The sequence below is a fragment of the Lissotriton vulgaris genome, chromosome 3_1 (genome assembly GCF_964263255.1).
Source record: "Lissotriton vulgaris chromosome 3_1, aLisVul1.2, whole genome shotgun sequence".
Classification (NCBI taxonomy): Eukaryota; Metazoa; Chordata; class Amphibia; order Caudata; family Salamandridae; genus Lissotriton; species Lissotriton vulgaris.
The window spans coordinates 142,760,099-142,784,664 of record NC_141689.1 but is presented as its reverse complement, the minus strand read 5'-3'; positions in this window follow the sequence as shown (position 1 = coordinate 142,784,664).

Sequence of the window (24,566 nt, the reverse complement as noted above, 5' to 3'; positions counted from 1 at the left end):
AGCCATGCAGGGGCCACCAAATCGGCTAGCTAGTGCGTTAAAAATCTAACACCCAAACAATGCATTCATTTAGAAACATGTACAATCTTTTTTTATAAATGATACAAATGTCATGGTTTGCTAAAAATATATGTAGTTTCTTAACATAATTTCACCAGACATGTGACATTGACATCATTTATTAACAAGTAATATTTAGAAGTGTCTTTTATTTTAACTACAAGAATATGTAAATAGTACATTATAAAATGTATTATTTACACATTTAAAAACATTTACAATCTTTTTTTATAAATGATACAAATGCCATGGTTTGCTAAAAACAAATAACGTTTCTTAACATATTTTCACAGAACATGTAACATTGACATCATTTATTATCAAGTACTATTTTTAAGTGTCTATTATTTTAACTACAAGACCGTGAAAATAGTAAATTTAAAATGTATTATTTTCATATTTCTTTTTTGTATTTTTTTAACCAAAATTCCATCAACGGAAGTGTGAAAAATACCGAACAACTATCGCATTTTACCAGAGTAATACATGAGTATATATATTTTTTAATAAATTAATAAGTTACTCGAGTAATATACAAATATAAACAAACTAGCCAACATTTTGAGTGGTGGTGACACACTAAACATTGACTTACACACTATTTGACCATCTAAAATGGCAAACGACTGAACTTGCCAACAGGACATTTAAATGTAGGCGTCCGTGGCATAAGTTGAACACCTAGTGGTTGTTATATAGCTGAGATACCCGCCACCCCCTCTCAACACAATCCCCAAGGATGGGAAACCGGAAACGGTTCTGAACTTTTGGAAGACGGGAGGGAGTGACCCTCCCGGCCGTATTTATTAAAATATGAAACAAAATTAAAACATTAAAATAACAGTTTCATATTATGTACAATTTCATTTCCACATTGCGATGTTTGGCTAACCTTAACATATTCTATAATACAAAGGTTCTCCTAGCCGAACTAACATCCTACAAAACATTTAACTTGAAATTGTACATCCTAACGTTTAAGGGCCAACGGCAAGGTCGTAACCGGTGTCAAGATCCCTAAACCAGAAATATCCCCCTCACTTGTGAGGGGCGACCGCACAGAGGTGTACCTCAAGTGCATCTACCAATTTCCCTTGACTTGACGGGGGCCCAATAAACTCGACGCCATTTAAAGGTCGTCCGAGGAATCGTGTGAGGTATCTAGAAGGTAGCGTAGACCCCCTCCCAAACCCCACACAACTTACCACATCTGCCGTCGCAGATGTCCTGGCCCCGGGAAATTCCCCAGGAGGGGGCTGTAGCCCCTCCTACCCAGGAAGGGGCCTTGACCGCCTTTCCTTTCCTTTCGGCGGCCCTTCCTTAGAAGGGACCGCCTCCCCATTGAGGGGCCAATGGCCACCTCCCCCGAGCGCTCCCATCCGTAATGGGTGACGCCCACCCATAGGGATCTTCCAATTACTGCTCACCGATCATGACCTTACCGCCCGACCAAAATAAATACGACAATTCTAGCTAAAATACTAAATTACTAAATTACTAAAAGACAGTAACAATTACAACTTACTAAAAGCATGATTACTGATCAACACTAATGCAGAATTACTTTATTTGCAAAAACATACTCCCAATTGACCATTCTTTATTGCATATTCAAAGTTATCACGATAACCATCACAACCTGCAAGAATTAGCGTTACCACATCAAACTTTATTCAAAAACCACTTGCTGTCCTCAGGGGCTGGTGGGTGGGTCAAAATTGGCTCTTCGTTCCGTCTCGAGCTCACGTGCAGCGAGGAGGTGCAGCTTCAGAGCACAGGAACAAGAGGATGCTTTCCTGGCTTGTTGCTCCTTTTATCCGTCTTCAGGGTGGGCGTAAACCCGCCCCTGCCTGCCTCAAGGGCGTGGCCGGCCGCGTCAGTGTCTAGGCCAGCCCACTCCAGGGCGGGAAAAAGCGCGCCCCGGCTACGCCGCTTCGGGCATACCAGCCGAGCCTCGCCTCCCGCCCAAGATGGCTTCCCGGGGGGATCGTGGTACTCCGCCATACGTTCGGGGGGACCGAATGGTCGCCCCTTTCCATATAGCTGAGATACCCGCCACCCCCTCTCAACACAATCCCCAAGGATGGAAAACCGGAAACGGTTCTGAACTTTTGGAAGACGGGAGGGAGTGACCCTCCCGGCCGTATTTATTAAAATATGAAACAAAATTAAAACATTAAAATAACAGTTTCATATTATGTACAATTTCATTTCCACATTGCGATGTTTGGCTAACCTTAACATATTCTCTAATACAAAGGTTCTCCTAGCCGAACAAACATCCTACAAAACATTTAACTTGAAATTGTACATCCTAACGTTTAAGGGCCAACGGCAAGGTCGTAACCGGTGTCAAGATCCCTAAACCAGAAATATCCCCCTCACTTGTGAGGGGCGACCGCACAGAGGTGTACCTCAAGTGTATCTACCAATTTCCCTTGACTTGATGGGGGCCCAATAAACTCGACGCCATTTAAAGGTCGTCCGAGGACTCGTGTGAGGTATCTAGAAGGTAGCGTAGACCCCCTCCCAAACCCCACACAACTTACCACATCTGCCGTCGCAGATGTCCTGGCCCCGGGAAATTCCCCAGGAGGGGGCTGTAGCCCCTCCTACCCAGGAAGGGGCCTTGACCGCCTTTCCTTTCCTTTCGGCTGCCCTTCCTTAGAAGGGACCGCCTCCCCGTTGAGGGGCCAATGGCCACCTCCCCCGAGCGCTCCCATCCGTAATGGGTGACGCCCACCCATAGGGATCTTCCAATTACTGCTCACCGATCATGACCTTACCGCCACAGGCCGGATAGTTGACCGGCTATCCGGACCCCCCACAACACTCCTGCCTAAAGGTCATGTCATAAAGTCTTTAGCCACGCTATCAGGTCTCCTATGAGTAACTCGTTCCCCATCCGGGACAAATGAACACCATCCCCCAAATACATACTGTCCCCTTTAATACAACCATGCGAAATAGAATGCAGTGTACTTGAACGGAACAATCTACTCACTTTATTATTAATTTTCCTTACTGAATGATTCAGAGCAGAAACCGAAAGAGCCCCCCGCCACACTTTCCGTGGGATCATATGGGACCATGCAATTGTGCACCCTGGAACTCTCCTCGCCAACCAACTTACCGTGGAAAGCATCGCCTCAAGAAGAAGTCGTCTACCAGTGGTCACCAAATCATTGCCCCCAATATGTACTATGACTACAGACGGCGGTGACCTCGTCCGCCCTAACAAACCCTCAAAAAATGATCGAAACTGGTCAATACAGAGCCCGCCCTTTCCGTAGAAGGACACACTGTACCCGTATTCCCCAGCCACGTGAATCATGTCACCTGCTTTGAATACGTCCGCGGCACGCCTCACGTATGAGTGGCCCACGACCCACACCTCCTTTTTCACAGCCGGTGATGTCTGACCGCTGGCCCCCCGGTGTCGGGTCGACTGCACAGTCCGCCCCGCCTCGCAGGCTTGCGTAACTGAAAACCAAACAAAAACAAGAAGCGTGAGTACATCATTACAGCTTCACAACATGTGCAACCGCACATACCTCTTATAACAGTTTGAGGACCAACGCCCCACACGTTTTACTTGTTCAACATTCAGACCCCTGGCTGTAGCCTCTGTAGCAGCCCCTATCCGAAAGGAATGGGTCCCAAACTCGCCGGGGTTCAAGCCCGCGGCCGAAATCGACATCGCAAGCACCCGCTGAAACTGAAACCTCGTCAGTGGGGTGGCGTCAGCGTGTCTCAACAAGGTCCCCCCCCCATGATGCCACCCTTTGCGTTAAATATTCCTCTACGCATACCACAGGGCACATGGAATACCCGGGAATCCTTTGTATGATTATGCAGTCCCCAATTGCACCCTGATCGGTCTTGGACCTGACAAACGAGACCGTCATTGTCTCCCCCCTGACCTGAACGTGCTCTCGGCACAGTCCCCCCATGCTATCCTGCTTGTTCTTTGCCACTAGTTCGCTTACCCGCATAGCCCCATGGAATGCTAGCACAAAAGCGGCTCGGAATAACACTGTTTCATACTGGGATGAACACGTTGCAGGAAGTACAGATAACAACAGAGCCAACCTATCCAGACCTATCGGGCGCCTTTCATCTACTCTGCGACCCTCAAGGCGTTGCCACCCACGTAGCGCTTTTTGCACAACGAAAGACGCAGTCGGGTCCTGGATCCCATGAGCCTTGCCATAAAGGAAATGGCGGCTCGATGCCTCTGGGCCGTAGCCACTGATTTGCCTGCCTGATGTAAAGACAGCAGAAATTTTACTACTAGCTCTTCCTGGCCCCAAAGCTCTCCCCTCGCAGCCCCCAAAAAGGCCCAATAGGATCGGAACGCCCCTTCATATGCCTTCCTCGTCCTGGGTGCTAAACTCTCTCCCACGAGGTTCTGTAGTTCGGGGCACCGAGAGACCAGAGAGCTTCGGGAAAGGGTGCCGCCACCGGGTCCGCTGTGGGCAGAAAACCCCAGAAGGCCTGCATACGAAAACGAGAAAGCGCATCAGCCGCTTGATTCATTACCCCCGGCACATGATGAGGGAAGTTATCCCGAAACCCGAGCCATGTCTCGGGCGATACCCAAAAACCCGGGACATGTATCGGGTCTAGAGATTCATCAGTCCAACAAGTACCGACTTGCACCCACCTGGGTGATCCACTACTGAACTACAAGTACCAGAATCCCGAGGGGCGATCCGGAGGAGGGGCTAGCGGTGTGCGCTCCATTGCGGTGGTTTTTACTAATTGGCTCCCTTGAGCTTTGAGCCGACGGGCTCCTGGATGCTGCCCTGCGTGCCGGTTCGGGCATCGAGGCCATTGACTGTTGTTTGGCGGCCTTCTCCTCCACCCCTAAACCATTTTCTCTACTGATGAGGGAAGTTATCCCGAAACCCGAGCCATGTCTCGGGCGATACCCAAAAACCCGGGACATGTATCGGGTCTAGAGATTCATCAGTCCAACAAGTACCGACTTGCACCCACCTGGGTGATCCACTACTGAACTACAAGTACCAGAATCCCGAGGGGCGATCCGGAGGAGGGGCTAGCGGTGTGCGCTCCATTGCGGTGGTTTTTACTAATTGGCTCCCTTGAGCTTTGAGCCGACGGGCTCCTGGATGCTGCCCTGCGTGCCGGTTCGGGCATCGAGGCCATTGACTGTTGTTTGGCGGCCTTCTCCTCCACCCCTAAACCATTTTCTCTACTGATGAGGGAAGTTATCCCGAAACCCGAGCCATGTCTCGGGCGATACCCAAAAACCCGGGACATGTATCGGGTCTAGAGATTCATCAGTCCAACAAGTACCGACTTGCACCCACCTGGGTGATCCACTACTGAACTACAAGTACCAGAATCCCGAGGGGCGATCCGGAGGAGGGGCTAGCGGTGTGCGCTCCATTGCGGTGGTTTTTACTAATTGGCTCCCTTGAGCTTTGAGCCGACGGGCTCCTGGATGCTGCCCTGCGTGCCGGTTCGGGCATCGAGGCCATTGACTGTTGTTTGGCGGCCTTCTCCTCCACCCCTAAACCATTTTCTCTACTGATGAGGGAAGTTATCCCGAAACCCGAGCCATGTCTCGGGCGATACCCAAAAACCCGGGACATGTATCGGGTCTAGAGATTCATCAGTCCAACAAGTACCGACTTGCACCCACCTGGGTGATCCACTACTGAACTACAAGTACCAGAATCCCGAGGGGCGATCCGGAGGAGGGGCTAGCGGTGTGCGCTCCATTGCGGTGGTTTTTACTAATTGGCTCCCTTGAGCTTTGAGCCGACGGGCTCCTGGATGCTGCCCTGCGTGCCGGTTCGGGCATCGAGGCCATTGACTGTTGTTTGGCGGCCTTCTCCTCCACCCCTAAACCATTTTCTCTACTGATGAGGGAAGTTATCCCGAAACCCGAGCCATGTCTCGGGCGATACCCAAAAACCCGGGACATGTATCGGGTCTAGAGATTCATCAGTCCAACAAGTACCGACTTGCACCCACCTGGGTGATCCACTACTGAACTACAAGTACCAGAATCCCGAGGGGCGATCCGGAGGAGGGGCTAGCGGTGTGCGCTCCATTGCGGTGGTTTTTACTAATTGGCTCCCTTGAGCTTTGAGCCGACGGGCTCCTGGATGCTGCCCTGCGTGCCGGTTCGGGCATCGAGGCCTTTGACTGTTGTTTGGCGGCCTTCTCCTCCACCCCTAAACCATTTTCTCTACTGATGAGGGAAGTTATCCCGAAACCCGAGCCATGTCTCGGGCGATACCCAAAAACCCGGGACATGTATCGGGTCTAGAGATTCATCAGTCCAACAAGTACCGACTTGCACCCACCTGGGTGATCCACTACTGAACTACAAGTACCAGAATCCCGAGGGGCGATCCGGAGGAGGGGCTAGCGGTGTGCGCTCCATTGCGGTGGTTTTTACTAATTGGCTCCCTTGAGCTTTGAGCCGACGGGCTCCTGGATGCTGCCCTGCGTGCCGGTTCGGGCATCGAGGCCATTGACTGTTGTTTGGCGGCCTTCTCCTCCACCCCTAAACCATTTTCTCTACTGATGAGGGAAGTTATCCCGAAACCCGAGCCATGTCTCGGGCGATACCCAAAAACCCGGGACATGTATCGGGTCTAGAGATTCATCAGTCCAACAAGTACCGACTTGCACCCACCTGGGTGATCCACTACTGAACTACAAGTACCAGAATCCCGAGGGGCGATCCGGAGGAGGGGCTAGCGGTGTGCGCTCCATTGCGGTGGTTTTTACTAATTGGCTCCCTTGAGCTTTGAGCCGACGGGCTCCTGGATGCTGCCCTGCGTGCCGGTTCGGGCATCGAGGCCATTGACTGTTGTTTGGCGGCCTTCTCCTCCACCCCTAAACCATTTTCTCTACTGATGAGGGAAGTTATCCCGAAACCCGAGCCATGTCTCGGGCGATACCCAAAAACCCGGGACATGTATCGGGTCTAGAGATTCATCAGTCCAACAAGTACCGACTTGCACCCACCTGGGTGATCCACTACTGAACTACAAGTACCAGAATCCCGAGGGGCGATCCGGAGGAGGGGCTAGCGGTGTGCGCTCCATTGCGGTGGTTTTTACTAATTGGCTCCCTTGAGCTTTGAGCCGACGGGCTCCTGGATGCTGCCCTGCGTGCCGGTTCGGGCATCGAGGCCATTGACTGTTGTTTGGCGGCCTTCTCCTCCACCCCTAAACCATTTTCTCTACTGATGAGGGAAGTTATCCCGAAACCCGAGCCATGTCTCGGGCGATACCCAAAAACCCGGGACATGTATCGGGTCTAGAGATTCATCAGTCCAACAAGTACCGACTTGCACCCACCTGGGTGATCCACTACTGAACTACAAGTACCAGAATCCCGAGGGGCGATCCGGAGGAGGGGCTAGCGGTGTGCGCTCCATTGCGGTGGTTTTTACTAATTGGCTCCCTTGAGCTTTGAGCCGACGGGCTCCTGGATGCTGCCCTGCGTGCCGGTTCGGGCATCGAGGCCATTGACTGTTGTTTGGCGGCCTTCTCCTCCACCCCTAAACCATTTTCTCTACTGATGAGGGAAGTTATCCCGAAACCCGAGCCATGTCTCGGGCGATACCCAAAAACCCGGGACATGTATCGGGTCTAGAGATTCATCAGTCCAACAAGTACCGACTTGCACCCACCTGGGTGATCCACTACTGAACTACAAGTACCAGAATCCCGAGGGGCGATCCGGAGGAGGGGCTAGCGGTGTGCGCTCCATTGCGGTGGTTTTTACTAATTGGCTCCCTTGAGCTTTGAGCCGACGGGCTCCTGGATGCTGCCCTGCGTGCCGGTTCGGGCATCGAGGCCATTGACTGTTGTTTGGCGGCCTTCTCCTCCACCCCTAAACCATTTTCTCTACTGATGAGGGAAGTTATCCCGAAACCCGAGCCATGTCTCGGGCGATACCCAAAAACCCGGGACATGTATCGGGTCTAGAGATTCATCAGTCCAACAAGTACCGACTTGCACCCACCTGGGTGATCCACTACTGAACTACAAGTACCAGAATCCCGAGGGGCGATCCGGAGGAGGGGCTAGCGGTGTGCGCTCCATTGCGGTGGTTTTTACTAATTGGCTCCCTTGAGCTTTGAGCCGACGGGCTCCTGGATGCTGCCCTGCGTGCCGGTTCGGGCATCGAGGCCATTGACTGTTGTTTGGCGGCCTTCTCCTCCACCCCTAAACCATTTTCTCTACTGATGAGGGAAGTTATCCCGAAACCCGAGCCATGTCTCGGGCGATACCCAAAAACCCGGGACATGTATCGGGTCTAGAGATTCATCAGTCCAACAAGTACCGACTTGCACCCACCTGGGTGATCCACTACTGAACTACAAGTACCAGAATCCCGAGGGGCGATCCGGAGGAGGGGCTAGCGGTGTGCGCTCCATTGCGGTGGTTTTTACTAATTGGCTCCCTTGAGCTTTGAGCCGACGGGCTCCTGGATGCTGCCCTGCGTGCCGGTTCGGGCATCGAGGCCATTGACTGTTGTTTGGCGGCCTTCTCCTCCACCCCTAAACCATTTTCTCTACTGATGAGGGAAGTTATCCCGAAACCCGAGCCATGTCTCGGGCGATACCCAAAAACCCGGGACATGTATCGGGTCTAGAGATTCATCAGTCCAACAAGTACCGACTTGCACCCACCTGGGTGATCCACTACTGAACTACAAGTACCAGAATCCCGAGGGGCGATCCGGAGGAGGGGCTAGCGGTGTGCGCTCCATTGCGGTGGTTTTTACTAATTGGCTCCCTTGAGCTTTGAGCCGACGGGCTCCTGGATGCTGCCCTGCGTGCCGGTTCGGGCATCGAGGCCATTGACTGTTGTTTGGCGGCCTTCTCCTCCACCCCTAAACCATTTTCTCTACTGATGAGGGAAGTTATCCCGAAACCCGAGCCATGTCTCGGGCGATACCCAAAAACCCGGGACATGTATCGGGTCTAGAGATTCATCAGTCCAACAAGTACCGACTTGCACCCACCTGGGTGATCCACTACTGAACTACAAGTACCAGAATCCCGAGGGGCGATCCGGAGGAGGGGCTAGCGGTGTGCGCTCCATTGCGGTGGTTTTTACCCCCGGCACATGTCTTGCCTTAAATAGCACGTTCAATTGCATACACAATAACACAATTTCTTTGAGCAATCTCAGAATCCATTTGCATCGTGCTGCCTGGCTATTGATACACTCAACCACGGTCATGTTATCAGACCAAAACACCACAGAGTGATCTCTGAATCCCTCAGGCCAAGTTTTCAGGGCCACCAGAATGGGGAAAAGTTCAAGAAAGGCAATGTTACTTGTCAGCCCACACTCATGCCACCATAACGGCCATTTTTGAGCCGACCATCGTGTGCCGAATATGGCACCAAAACCAATGCTCCCGGCCGAATCTGTCCACAGCCCCAGCTCCTCGGAGGACACCGCCGGTTTATTCCAGACGATTCGACCATTGAAATCCGCCAGAAATGCCAACCAAATGCGCATGTCCTGGCGAACCTCTGCCGATAGCCTCGTGCGATGATGACCCTCCTTCAGGCCGACCATGGCCTGAGCGATCGAGCGGGAAAAGGGGCGGGCCATCGGCATTACTCTTAGGGCAAAATTCAGCTGGCCCACCAGTTGTTGTAATTGATGCAGTTTGACCTTAGACTCACTAATACACGTTTCCAGGGTTGCCCTGAATCTTAACACCTTTTCTCTTGGTAATCGAAAACAACCTTCCTCTGAGTCGAGCTCGATCCCCAGGAACTCGAGGCAAGTCGAGGGACCCACAGTCTTACCTGGTGCCAATGGCACACCAAAATGCTTCATTAAGACACAAAATTCATTCAAAGCCTGTCCACATTCTGGATCCCCGGCTGCCCCCAGAAACAAAAAGTCATCGAGATAATGCATAACATGTTGAAAACCCGTCCTCTTTGTGAAGACCCATTGCAGAAAACAACTGAACTTTTCAAAATAGGCACAAGATATAGAGCATCCCATTGGCATACATCTATCCATGTAATAGTGACCCTGAAACATGAAACCAAGGAGACGCTGATCGTCTGGGTGTACCGGGAGCAACCGGAACGCTGACTCAATATCAGATTTTGCCATCAGCGCACCGGGCCCTAGGCGATTCAACATGGCAACGGCCTCATCGAAAGATGCGTACCGCACCGAACACACTTCCGGGTCTATCGCATCATTCACGGACAGACCACGTGGGGCTGATAAATTATGTATCAGCCGAAACTCACCCGGGTCCTTCTTGGGGACCACCCCCAAAGGGGAACAAACAAAGTTAGCACATGGTGGCACATCAAATGGACCGGCGACTCGACCTCGAGTAACCTCCTTCCCAATCTTTTCCTGTACCGCGGTCGTATGTTGCAAGACCGACAGTTGATTCTTACATTTTGCTACACCCTGAAAATCCCCCACTGGGATGCGGAAACCATATGAAAACCCGTTCCGCAACACCCCAGCGGAAGCATGATCCGGGTATTCGCTGAGCCAAGGAATCATTGCCATGGTATCAATCGGAGTAGGTAAAGGCGCCCCTCGGACCATTTCAGACCTGTTTGGCGCTTCCCCTACCACCGTTATCACCCGTTTTGGCTCTGCACATGGACTCAGGATGGGATGGCTGCCCACACCCTCCACATTCGTGTCTAAACTTGCATGACCCCTGAGGCCTCGTACATTTACCCCTGTTAAAATTCCAACAAATCCCCCTTTTACCTGCGTTGCCGTTCGGCTTTGAGTGGTAGTCGTTACCTGTACCGGATCGAAAGGGTGTCCCCGCATATTGGCGGGAAGATTCACCCCCGCTACTCCCTACCAATGGTACCTTCAACATACCTGTACTCTCCATTTTTGACCATGAAACAGAGTCGTAACAATCCCAAGTCAAGTTTTTGTCGTGTTCTTTCGCTTTTCTAAAAATATTATCGTAACAGAACCACTGATTGCCCCCATATGATCCATAATACTCCATGATCCGTGACTGATAAATAGGCAATTCGGTCAGTAACTCGGGCCTACGTTCGCCCATGATGGAGGTAAAGATTCCCCATGCCCTGCCCCAAGTGCCAATGTTTTCGTCAACCTTAAAGGCGGCCATTTTTGCGCGCCAAACACTCGGATGCATGAGCTCCTTTTGGCTCTTAACATGCTCCATCTCATAATGGTCGGTAAGCAACGAGAAAATGTTTACATACTCATCTGCCCACATCTTCTCCTTAATTGCCAGAGGAACATGCTGACCCACCTTTTCCCTTCGTGAAGGTGCAGACCCCTCCCTCGCAATCGGCAATGGCCGTTTACCTGAACCAGAAGCTGCATCTGCCGCTGGACCTGATCCTGTTGCTTTTTCCACCGCCGGAGACAGCGGGGTAACTGGCGATGGTGCCTTCACCGCCTCCCTAGTTTCACGCAGTTGTTTCATTAACACCCGTGCGTCGTCAGCCGTGGCGCCCTCGCTATCCTTCCCCAACCACGCTGCCAATTGTGCCGCTAACTCAGGAGGCATATCCTCCCCGGACACAGGAGTGACCACCACGGGAATCGGATTCCCTTCCCTCGGCACTGGAGCTGGCTCTTCAAGTGGGGTATCGGGAACCGGGATGTCCCCCCCGGATGCCCCCCCTTCTGGACCTCTTGCCTTTCCCTCCGGGAGCTGCTCCCGACAAAGGTCGTTTCGGTCCCCCTTCCCCGTCTTTAGCCGCCATCTGCTTCTTCAGATCGGTTACTTCTTTCATGAGCATACGGAGCATCTGATCGGTAGTAACTCGCTTTCCGACTTTCTTGGGCATTCTCAAGGCAGAGTATCTGTAAGACAAAAAAGAAAGATTACCACGCTCAAAATTGGCTCTTCGTTCCGTCTCGAGCTCACGTGCAGCGAGGAGGTGCAGCTTCAGAGCACAGGAACAAGAGGATGCTTTCCTGGCTTGTTGCTCCTTTTATCCGTCTTCAGGGTGGGCGTAAACCCGCCCCTGCCTGCCTCAAGGGCGTGGCCGGCCGCGTCAGTGTCTAGGCCAGCCCACTCCAGGGCGGGAAAAAGCGCGCCCCGGCTACGCCGCTTCGGGCATACCAGCCGAGCCTCGCCTCCCGCCCAAGATGGCTTCCCGGGGGGATCGTGGTACTCCGCCATACGTTCGGGGGGACCGAATGGTCGCCCCTTTCCAAACTCCACTCCACTTCCATCTTCCAGTCCAAATAGAATGTCGAAGTTCCAGGATATATGTTGCAGAGTTTCGTCCAGGGTAATCTAAAGTCCTTAGGCCTGGGTTCCGATACTTATCTAAAGTGTTTGACACCAAACACGACCTGTTTCCATGCAGCCATTCCAAAGTTAGCATTTACCGCAAGGTTATAATCCACTTAAGAGTATACGGTCTGGCTGCATCACAGAACAACTACAGAGAATAGATTCCGAAAGCTGCAGAGGGGTCCTGCTCATGCATGGGCACGCTTTCACACAAAACCAAGCACTCTGCCTTCAGTATTTTGAAGGCCTGCCACATGAGTGACATATAGGTTTATATGTGTCAGTGATTAAAGGTAGATATAGGTAGCCTATATCTTAGTATGGGGTGCAGACACCACCGTAGCCATACTGCAGTAGCAGACCTGTAGTGCCATTTTGGAAGGCTCCCCAAGGGTGGCATAATACATGATTCCACCCCTGGTAGGCCCAGTTCACAGAAGGCAATGCAAAATTGTAAGTAAGATGTACTGAGACATGCATGGGGCAATTTGCACTGCCTTGCAGCAACTTTTGCTGATTTGTGTTATAGTTCATAGTGGTACTTGATACAAACCGAGATTTACTAAAATCAGTAAATCTGCACTAATTAATAAACCTTCGCTCCATAATGATACGCCACCTCGGCCATGGTGTATCACTGAGAAATATGTTTATTTCTCCGTGTTATGTTTTCTTTCTATGCATGATGCTTTTTAGAGGGTGAGGGGAGGATGGTAAGAACATTTCAGCAGATAGAGAAATGCATGTCAAGTGATAAGCAGAGTGAAAATGTGACCATGATATATCCTATTGACTCCTATGAGACACAGTGGAATGTATATGAGCCCACCACCTTTGGCTTTGTGCCAGTGTTCATGATTCGCTTACGTGCTATTCAGCTATTTTCACTGGAATCACAGGAACAGCTGAATTGGTATTTGCTTAAGGGCTGTTTCTTTGCATTAATACATCCTTATACCCAGAGGGGCCCTCCACCTATTACTCACTTAGCTGGAAACATTCCATTCAAAGAACATGTTGCGAATTGTGAGCAGCCGTCAAAAAAACTGTAATTCCATTTTTGAAAGGTAAGAGATGCATGAATCTGTCCTGTATTTTTCTCACTGTGTTGGTCTCTGACACTTGTCCAGCACATAAAGTTCCAAGAAAATGACCCTTCATCAGTCTTCTGCTGCTCATTTACTATTGGGTCTCACCTTCAGCATATAATTCAAAACACATCTGGGTTAAAGCAAGGGCTACACACAGCAGAGATTAGAAACACAGGACAATAACTGCCTCTATGTGTTTCTAAGCTCTACTCTCAGCATAACATTAACGATATTTTGAGTTAGCAAATGCACTCAAGATGAGTAAAACAAAACAAAAACAACACCAATCTCTGCTCACTGATTCCAACTTGTTCTGTTTAAATTTCATAAATGAACTCAGAGAAATTAATAAAAATATACCTAGGCCTCCCCTCCTATCAGATCAAGAGGCTCCAGCTTGTACAGAACCAGGCTGCCAGATTGATCTATCAACAGCCCAAGTGGCAATCGGCTAGAGCTCTGATAAAAAAACTCCATTGGCTCCCACTGCTTTAGCGGGCAACATTCAAAATTGCCTGCCTCACATTTAAATCTTTAAATTGTTATAGCCCAATTTTTATCAACAATCTGATACTGAGGTATGTTCCAACCCGTGACCTCCGTTCCAAACATCAAAACTTGTTGGTGAGCACAAAATTTAAACGCAAACGTCACGGTGGGTCTCGATTTGGACATTTGGCACCACAACTATGGAACTCACTCCCATGGGAGATCCGTTCTTGCCCTGACCTACTTCGGTTCAGAAAGCAGCTTAAGACATGGCTGTTCATACAGGCACATGAGTAACCGTCCCTTTTGAAGTCATGTCAGAACAGTTAACTCACAACTGCTCAAAACAGCGCCATGAAACCTTGGTCAAAGTGCGCTTTATAAATTGGTTATAACATAACATAACATAACATAACATATGTTTGAATTTAGCCATTTCAGATGCAGAAATAGTTGTAATGCGGTCAGTCAGTGAACCGGATCATGACACGATACTATGTGTCAGATTGTAGCCATTCATGTAATGGAAGCACTTATTTAAAGACTCCTCATCAACTATGTAATTGCAAATATTTGTATAATCATAAAACTAAGTACTAATGTTAAGTATCAAAACATTGGGAAAAATATAATTGACACTAATATCACCCAAACATATACAAAACTATTATCTTTTTAAAATATAAATAGATTTGAAAGTAGTTAATGCTAAATATATTAATATATGCATACCACATAATGTAATAAAAAAATGCATAATACTATGTATAAATCTAAATTATAACATTTTCACTCTAGTCTGTGCAACAGTAGGGAAGGCATAGAATATCCGATGGGTATACATTTATTATTCCCACTCCAAACAGCACAACACTATGGAAGGTGTTAGACTTTGGAGGGGTAAAATATAATATTCCCACTCCAGCCTGTGCAACTGAGCCAGCTTGGAGGAGACTTCATGTTTGCACTCACTTGATGGGAGCTTTGAAATTGCTTCTGGAAAGCAAGAAAAAACACAGTTTTCCCTTAATGTGCCATTGTGGACATAGGGTGGGGACCCCAGGACATAGCAGGAGCTGACCCTGAGAGTTGGGATCCCCATATTATTAAGTGGGTCCAGGAGGGGGGTCAGGTGGCACCCATTTCCTTTAATATTGAGACCAGGACCTGGGGGATGGATTCCACAAGGCTTAAATAAGCCTGAGTAGGGGGGCTGTATTTCTTTCCAAGAGTCTGTCCCTCTTCCCAATTACATACACATCATGGCCCTAGGCGATTTGGTACCCAGGGCTTAAATAGGTCCAGGCGGGGACTAGATGGACCCTCCCACTTTTGATAAGGCCAGGCCCCATGCAATGGGGTGTCCGAGTATAAAATTATCCCAGGGAGGGGGCCCTTGTGCACCATCCTCCCGTATAATAATATAAGGAATTCTCTCTGGTACCTGGCTCACCTGGGGGCTAATTATAAACAAGCACAGGAGATAGCTTTTGTTTTAGGGTAAATCTTTTTATTAAATGATGCTTGAGCAAATAATCAAGTAACAAGCCATGCAGGGGCCACCAAATCGGCTAGCTAGTGCGTTAAAAATATAACACCCAAACAATGCATTCATTTAGAAACATGTACAATCTTTTTTTATAAATGATACAAATGTCATGGTTTGCTAAAAATATATGTAGTTTCTTAACATAATTTCACCAGACATGTGACATTGACATCATTTATTAACAAGTAATATTTTGAAGTGTCTTTTATTTTAACTACAAGAATATGTAAATAGTACATTATAAAATGTATTATTTACACATTTAAAAACATTTACAATCTTTTTTTATAAATGATACAAATGCCATGGTTTGCTAAAAACAAATAAAGTTTCTTAACATATTTTCACAGAACATGTAACATTGACAATTTATTATCAAGTACTATTTTTAAGTGTCTATTATTTTAACTACAAGACCGTGAAAATAGTAAATTTAAAATGTATTATTTTCATTTTTCTTTTTTGTATTTTTTTAACCAAAATTCCATCAACGGAAGTGTGAAAAATACCGAACAACTATCGCATTTTACCAGAGTAATACATGAGTATATATATTTTTTAATAAATTAATAAGTTACTCGAGTAATATACAAATATAAACAAACTAGCCAACATTTTGAGTGGTGGTGACACACTAAACATTGACTTACACACTATTTGACCATCTAAAATGGCAAACGCCTGACCTTGCCAACAGGACATTTGGATGTAGGCGTCCATGGCATAAGTTGAACACCTAGTGGTTGTTAAACTCCACTCCACTTCCATCTTCTAGTCCAAATAGAATGTCGAAGTTCCAGGACATATGTTGCAGAATTTCGTCGAGGGTAATCTAAAGTCCTTAGGCCTGGGTTCCGATACTTATCTAAAGTGTTTGACACCAAACACGACCTGTTTCTATGCAGCCATTCCAAAGTTAGCATTTACCGCAAGGTTATAATCCACTTAAGAGTATACGGTCTGGCTACATCACAGAACAACTACAGAGAATAGATTCCGAAAGCTGCAGAGGGGTCCTGCTCATGCATGGTCAAGCTCTCACACAAAACCAATCACTCTGCCTTCAGTATTTTGAAGGTCTGCCACATGAGTGACTTATAGGTTTATATGTGTCAGTGATTAAAGGTAGATATAGGTAGCCTATATCTTAGTATGGGGTGCAGACACCACCTTAGCCAAACTGCAGTAGCAGACCTGTAGTGCCATTTTGGAAGGCTCCCCAAGGGTGGCATAATACATGATTCAACCCCTGGTAGGCCCAGTTCACAGAAGGCAATGCAAAATTGTAAGTAAGATGTACTGAGACATACATGCGGCCATTTGCACTGCCTTGCAGCAACTTTTGCTGATTTGTGTTATAGTTCATAGTGGTAATTGATACAAACCGAGATTTACTAAAATCAGTAAACCTGCGCTAATTAATAAACCTTCGCTCCATAATGGTACGCCACCTCGGCCATGGTGTATCACTTAGAAATATGTTTATTGCTCCGTGGTATGTTCTCTTTCTATGCATGATGCTTTTTAGAGGGTGAGGAGAGGATGGTAAGAACATTTCAGCAGATGGAGAAATGCATGTCAAGTGATAAGCAGAGTGAAAATGTGATCATGATGTAACCTATTGACTCCTATGAGACACAGTGGGATGTATATGAGCCCACCACCTTTGGCTTTGTGCCAGTGTTCATGATTCGCTTACGTGCTATTCAGCTATTTTCACTGGAAGCACAGGAACAGCTGAATTGGTATTTGCTTAAGGGCTGTTTCTTTGCAATAATAAATCCTTATACCCAGAGGGGCCCTCCACCTATTACTCACTTAGCTGGAAACATTCCATTCAAAGAACATGTTGCGAATTGTGAGCAGCCGTCAAAAAAACTGTAATTCCATTTTTGAAAGGTAAGAGATGCATGAATCTGTCCTGTATTTTTCTCACTGTGTTGGTCTCTGACACTTGTCCAGCACATAAAGTTCCAAGAAAATGACCCTTCATCAGTCTTCTGCTGCTCATTTACTATTGGGTCTCACCTTCAGCATATAATTCAAAACACATCCGGGTTAAAGCAAGGGGTACAAACAGCAGAGATTAGAATCACAGGACAATAACTGCCTCTATGTGTTTCTAAGCTCTACTCTCCGCATAACATTAAAGATATTTTGAGTTAATAAATGCACTCAAGATGAGTAAAACAAAACAAAAACAACACCAATCTCTGCTCACTGATTCCAACTTGTTCTGTTTAAATTTCATAAATGAACTCAGAAAAATTCAGAAATATATGTATGAATTTAGCCATTTCAGATGCAGAAATAGTTGTAATGCGGTCAGTCAGTGAACCGGATCATGACACGATCCTATGTGTCAGATTGTAGCCATTCATGTAATGGAAGCACTTATTTAAAGACTCCTCATCAACTATGTAATTGCAACTACTTGTATAATCATAAAAGTAAGTACTAATGTTAAGTATCAAAATATTGGGAAAAATATAATTGACACTAATATCACCCAAACATATACAAAACTATTATCTTTTTAAAATATAAATAGATTTGAAAGTAGTTAATGCTAAATATATTAATATATGCATACCACATAATGTAATAAAAAAATGCATAATACTATGTATAAATCTAAATTATAAAATGTTCACTCTAGTCTGTGCAACAGTAGGGAAGGCATAGAATATCGGATGGGTATACATTTATTATTCCCACTCGAAACAGCACAACAATATGGAAGGTGTTGGACTTTGGAGGGGTAAAATATAATATTCCCACTCCAGCCTGTGCAACTGAGCCAGCTTGGAGGAGACTTCATGTTTGCACTCACTTGATGGGAGCTTTGAAATTGCTTCTGGAAAGCAAGAAAAAACACAATTTTCCCTTAATGTGCCATTGTGGACATAGGGTGGGGACCCCAGGACATAGCAGGAGCTGACCCTTAGAGTTGGGATCCCCATATTATTAAGTGGATCCAGGAGGGGGGTCACGTGGCACCCATTTCCTTTAATATTGAGACCAGGACCTGGGGGATGGATTCCACAAGGCTTAAATAAGCCTGAGTAGGGGGGGCTGTATTTCTTCCCAAGAGTCTGTCCCTCTTCCCAATTACATACACATCATGGCCCTAGGCGATTTGGTACCCAGGGCTTAAATAGGTCCAGGCGGGGACTAGATGGACCCTCCCACTTTTGATAAGGCCAGGCCCCATGCAATGGGGTGTCCGAGTATAAAATTATCCCAGGGAGGGGGGCCTTGTGCACCATCCTCCCGTATAATAATATAAGGAATTCTCTCTGGTACCTGGCTCACCTGGGGGCTAATTATAAACAAGCACAGGAGATAGCTTTTGTTTTAGGGTAAATCTTTTTATTAAATGATGCTTGAGCAAATAATCAAGTAACAAGCCATGCAGGGGCCACCAAATCGGCTAGCTAGTGCGTTAAAAATCTAACACCCAAACAATGCATTCATTTAGAAACATTTACAATCTTTTTTTTATAAATGATACAAATGTCATGGTTTGCTAAAAATATATGTAGTTTCTTAACATAATTTCACCAGACATGTGACATTGACATCATTTATTAACAAGTAATATTTTGAAGTGTCTTTTATTTTAACTACAAGAATATGTAAATAGTACATTATAAAATGTATTATTTACACATTTAAAAACATTTACAATCTTTTTTTATAAATGATACAAATGCCATGGTTTGCTAAAAATAAATAAAGTTTCTTAACATATTTTCACAGAACATGTAACATTGACAATTTATTATCAAGTACTATTTTTAAGTGTCTATTATTTTAACTACAAGACCGTGAAAATAGTAAATTTAAAATGTATTATTTTCATATTTCTTTTTTGTATTTTTTTAACCAAAATTCCATCAACGGAAGTGTGAAAAATTCCAAAAAACTATCGCATTTTACCAGAGTATTACATGAGTATATATATTTTTTAATAAATTAATAAGTTACTCGAGTACATTTGGATGTAGTCGTCCCTGGCATAAGTTGAACACCTAGTGGTTGTTAAACTCCACTCCACTTCCATCTTCTAGTCCAAATAGAATGTCGAAGTTCCAGGATATATGTTGCAGAGTTTCGTCGAGGGTAATCTAAAGTCCTTAGGCCTGGGTTCCGATACTTATCTAAAGTGTTTGACACCAAACACGACCTGTTTCCATGCAGCCATTCCAAAGTTAGCATTTACCGCAAGGTTATAATCCACTTAAGAGTATACGGTCTGGCTGCATCACAGAACAACTACAGAGAATAGATTCCGAAAGCTGCAGAGGGGTCCTGCTCATGCATGGGCACTCTCTCACACAAAACCAAGCACTCTGCCTTCAGTATTTTGAAGGCCTGCCACATGAGTGACTTATAGGTTTATATGTGCCAGTGATTAAAGGAAGATATAGGTAGCCTATATCTTAGTATGGGGTGCAGACACCACCTTAGCCAAACTGCAGTAGCAGACCTGTAGTGCCATTTTGGAAGGCTCCCCAAGGGTGGCACAATACATGATTCCACCCCTGGTAGGCCCAGTTCACAAAAGGCAATGCAAAATTGTAAGTAAGATGGACTGAGACATGCATGGGGCCATTTGCACTGCCTTGCAGCAACTTTTGCTGATTTGTGTTATAGTTCATAGTGGTAATTGATACAAACCGAGATTTACTAAAATCAGTAAACCTGCGCTAATTAATTAACCTTCGCTCCATAATGGTACGCCACCTCGGCCATGGTGTATCACTTAGAAATATGTTTATTTCTCCGTGTTATGTTCTCTTTCTATGCATGATGCTTTTTAGAGGGTGAGGGGAGGATGGTAAGAACATTTCAGCAGATGGAGAAATGCATGTCAAGTGATAAGCAGAGTGAAAATGTAACCATGATATAACCTATTGACTCCTATGAGACACAGTGGAATGTATATGAGCCCACCACCTTTGGCTTTGTGCCAGTGTTCATGATTCGCTTATGTGCTATTCAGCTATTTTCACTGGAAGCACAGGAACAGCTGAATTGGTATTTGCTTAAGGGCTGTTTCTTTGCAATAATAAATCCTTATACCCAGAGGGGCCCTCCACCTATTACTCACTTAGCTGGAAACATTCCATTCAAAGAACATGTTGCGAATTGTGAGCAGCCGTCAAAAAAACTGTAATTCCATTTTTGAAAGGTGAGAGATGCATGAATCTGTCCTGTATTTTTCTCACTGTGTTGGTCTCTGACACTTGTCCAGCACATAAAGTTCCAAGAAAATGACCCTTCATCAGTCTTCTGCTGCTCATTTACCATTGAGTCTCACCTTCAGCATATAATTCAAAAAACATCTGGGTTAAAGCAAGGGCTACACACAGCAGAGATTAGAACACAGGACAATAACTGTCTCTATGTGTTTCTAAGCTCTGCTCTCAGCATAACATTAAAGATATTTTGAGTTAATAAATGCACTCAAGATGAGTAAAACAAAAAAAACAACACCTATCTCTGCTCACTGATTCCGACTTGTTCTGTTTACATTTCATGAATGAACTCAGAGAAATTCAGAAATATATGTCTGAATTTAGACATTTCAGATGCAGAAACAGTTGTAATGCGGTCAGTCAGTGAACCGGATCATGACACAATCCTATGTGTCAGATTGTAGCCATTCATGTAATGGAAGCACCTATTTAGAGTCTCATCATCAACTATGTAATTGCAACTACTTGTATGTAGTTGCAGACAGATTGCAACCACAATATTGTGGTAAAAAAACATATTTAACAAAAATCTTGTGGCAAAAATCTTTTTACGACAATATCGGCTCCTATAATCATAAAAGTAAGTACTAATGTTAGGTATCAAAATATTGGGAAAAATATAATTGACGCTAATATCATCCAAAAATATACAAAACTATTATCTTTTTAAAATATAAATAGATTTAAATGTAGTTAATGCTAAATATAATAATATATGCATACTACATAATGTAATAAAAAAAACTAATGCATAATACTATGTATAAATCTAAATTATAAAATTCTCACTCTAGTCTGTGCAACAGTAGGGAAGGCATAGAATATCGGATGGGTATACATTTATTATTCCCACGCCAAACAGCACAACAATCTGGAAGGTAGTCTGGAGGGGTAAAATATGATATTCCCACTCCAACCTGTGCAACTGAGCCAGCTTAGAGGAGACTTCATGTTTGCTCTCACTTGATGGGAGCTTTTGAAATTGCTTCTGGAAAGGAAGAAAAAACACAGTTTTCCCTTAATGTGCCATTGTGGACATAGGGTGGGGACCCAAGGACATAGCAGGAGCTGACCCTGAGAGTCGGGATCCCGAGATTAATATGTGGCTCCAGGAGGGGGGCCCCTTGGCACCTATTTCCTTTAATATTGAGACCGGGACCTGGGGGATGGAGTCCACAAGGCTTAAATAAGCCTGGGTAGGGGACTGTATGTCTTCCCAAGAGTCCGTCCCTCTTCCTAATTAGGGGATTTGGTACCCTGGGCTTAAATAGGTCCGGGCGGGGACTAGACAGACCCTCCCACTTTTGATAAGGCCAGGCCCCAGGGAATGGTGTGTCCGAGACCAAATTTGGCCCAGGGAGGGGGGCCTTGTACACCCTCCTCCCCTATAATAATATAAGGAATTCCCTCTGGGACCTGGCTCACCTGGGGGGCTAATTAAAAACAAGCAGAGGAGATAGCTTTTGTTTTAGGGGTAAATCTTTTTATTAAATTTTGCTTGAGCAAATAATCAAGTAACAATCCATGCAGGGGCCACCAAATTGGTTAGCTAGTGCGTTAAACATATAACAACACCCAAACAATGCATTCATTTAGAAACATTTACAATCTTTTTCTTATAAATGATACAAATGTCATGGTTTGCTAAAAATATATAAAGTTTTCACCATACATGTGACATTGACATAATTTATTAACAAGTAATATTTTGAAGTGAATTTTATTTTAACTAGAAAAATGTGTAAATGGTACATTTTACATGCATTATTTACACATTTAGAAACATTTACAATCTTTTTTTATAAATGATTCAAATGTCATGGTTTGCTAAAAATAAATAAAGTTTCTTAACATAATTTCACAGAACATGTAACATTGACATAATCTATTATCAAGTACTATTTTTAGCGTCTATTATTTTAACGACAAGAATTTGTAAATAGTACATTTCAAATGTGTTATTTTCACTTTTTTTTTGTATTTTTTAACTAAAATTCCATCAACAGAAGTGTGAAAAATACCAAACAACTATCGCATTTTAACAGAGTAATACATGAGTATAAACACAAAGCGCAATTTTTTGAAAAATAGAATTGAATTGGCTGGTAATTCTACCAAAGAACTCTTTGTTATTTACAAAGAACTCACCTCATTGAAGAGAACTATAGCTCCTGAACCTCATTCTAGGTATATGTGTGAAGCCATTGCTGACTTCTTTGTGCAGAAAGTGGATAACATATATAAAACCTTTCCAGACACACAGGTAGAACCCTCTAAGGATATCTCCACCAATAGGCAGATGATTAACAACGGAGGTGTTAATCAGTTTGTGGTGCCTAGTACTGTGGAGCTAGTGAGTATCATACATAGTATTAAATCGGGCTCCCCTGAAGATGTGGCTCGCCCCGAGGTCTTTAAGAATCAAGTCGGACTTCTGGCGACGCATATAGGCCACATGGCAAAGCAGTCATTTCTAACAAGTCATATACCCCAAGACTGGAAAATAGCGCAGGTCATTGACTTAAAAAAAAAAACCTCATGTGAGCGCTGCGCAGTTAGACAACTATCGACCTATATCGCTGCTGCCTTTTTGTGCTAAGGTGGTGGAAAAGATAGTTAATAAACAGCTCTCTGAACATTTGGATAACGGACTGCATCTGCATCCGTCTCAGTCAGGGTTCAGAGCTCACCACTCGACGGAATCGGCACTCCTCTTCTCCACTGAGTTATTGAGGAGTAGAGTAGATGAGGGGAAGACAGCCGAGCTCCTTTTATTAGACCTGAGCGCGGCATTTGACACCGTCTCCTACCCCATACTGCTTTCTCGTCTTAAGGAGGCGGATATTGAGGGTCCGGCTTTCGAGTGGATGTGTTCATTTTTGGCGAATAGACAATTTCAGGTCTACTGTCCCCCGTTTAATTCCGAGGTGCGCTCGCTCAGACACGGGGTGCCTCAGGGCTCAATTTTGAGCCCGACTTTGTTCAATCTTTACATGGCACCCCTGGCCAAGTTGGTTGTGACCTACGGGGTTGAGATAGTGTCATATGCTGATGACACCCAGCTGGTAGTGACGCTGTCTCAGCCCCCGGAAGAGGCCTTAGCCAACTTCTCGGCATGTCTGAGCGGAGTAGCCGGATGGATGAACACCAATTGCTTACGTCTCAACGCCAATAAAACTGAGCTTTTGGTGTTGGGGAAATCTCCATCCATCTGGTCATCAGCATGGTGGCCTAAAGAACTCGGCACCTTCCCAAAACCATTAGATCAGGTTAAGAATTTAGGGGTCAGATTGGACGAGACTCTATCCTTCGAACTCCACACTAGAGGGATAGCAGGGAAATGCTACGGGATCCTTAAGGTCCTACGCAAGACCCTGGACTCGCTCCCTGCTAACAGCAGGAAAACGCTAATCCATACTCTGGTGACGCCCCACCTTGTTTATAGTAGCGCCTTGTATTTAGGTTTGAGTAGGAAAGGATTGCATAGGTTACAGTGTGTCCAAAACGCGGCAGCGAGACTAGTTCTTAATCTCTCAAGAAGATCTTCAGGGAAACAAGCTTTAGCTCAACTTCACTGGCTCCCTTTACGTGAACGTATTATCTTCAAGAGCATGTGTATGACCCATCGCATTGCTTATGAGAGAGGGCCCGCCTATCTGCAAAAGCTACTCACCAAATACCACCCCAATAGTCCGCTTCGATCTCAGGGCCGTATGCTCTTCCAGGTACCCAGAATTCAACGGGCACAGATGGGGGGTCGGTCTTTCAGATACTTGGCTAGCAAACAATGGAATGACCTCCCCATTGAGGTCAGGA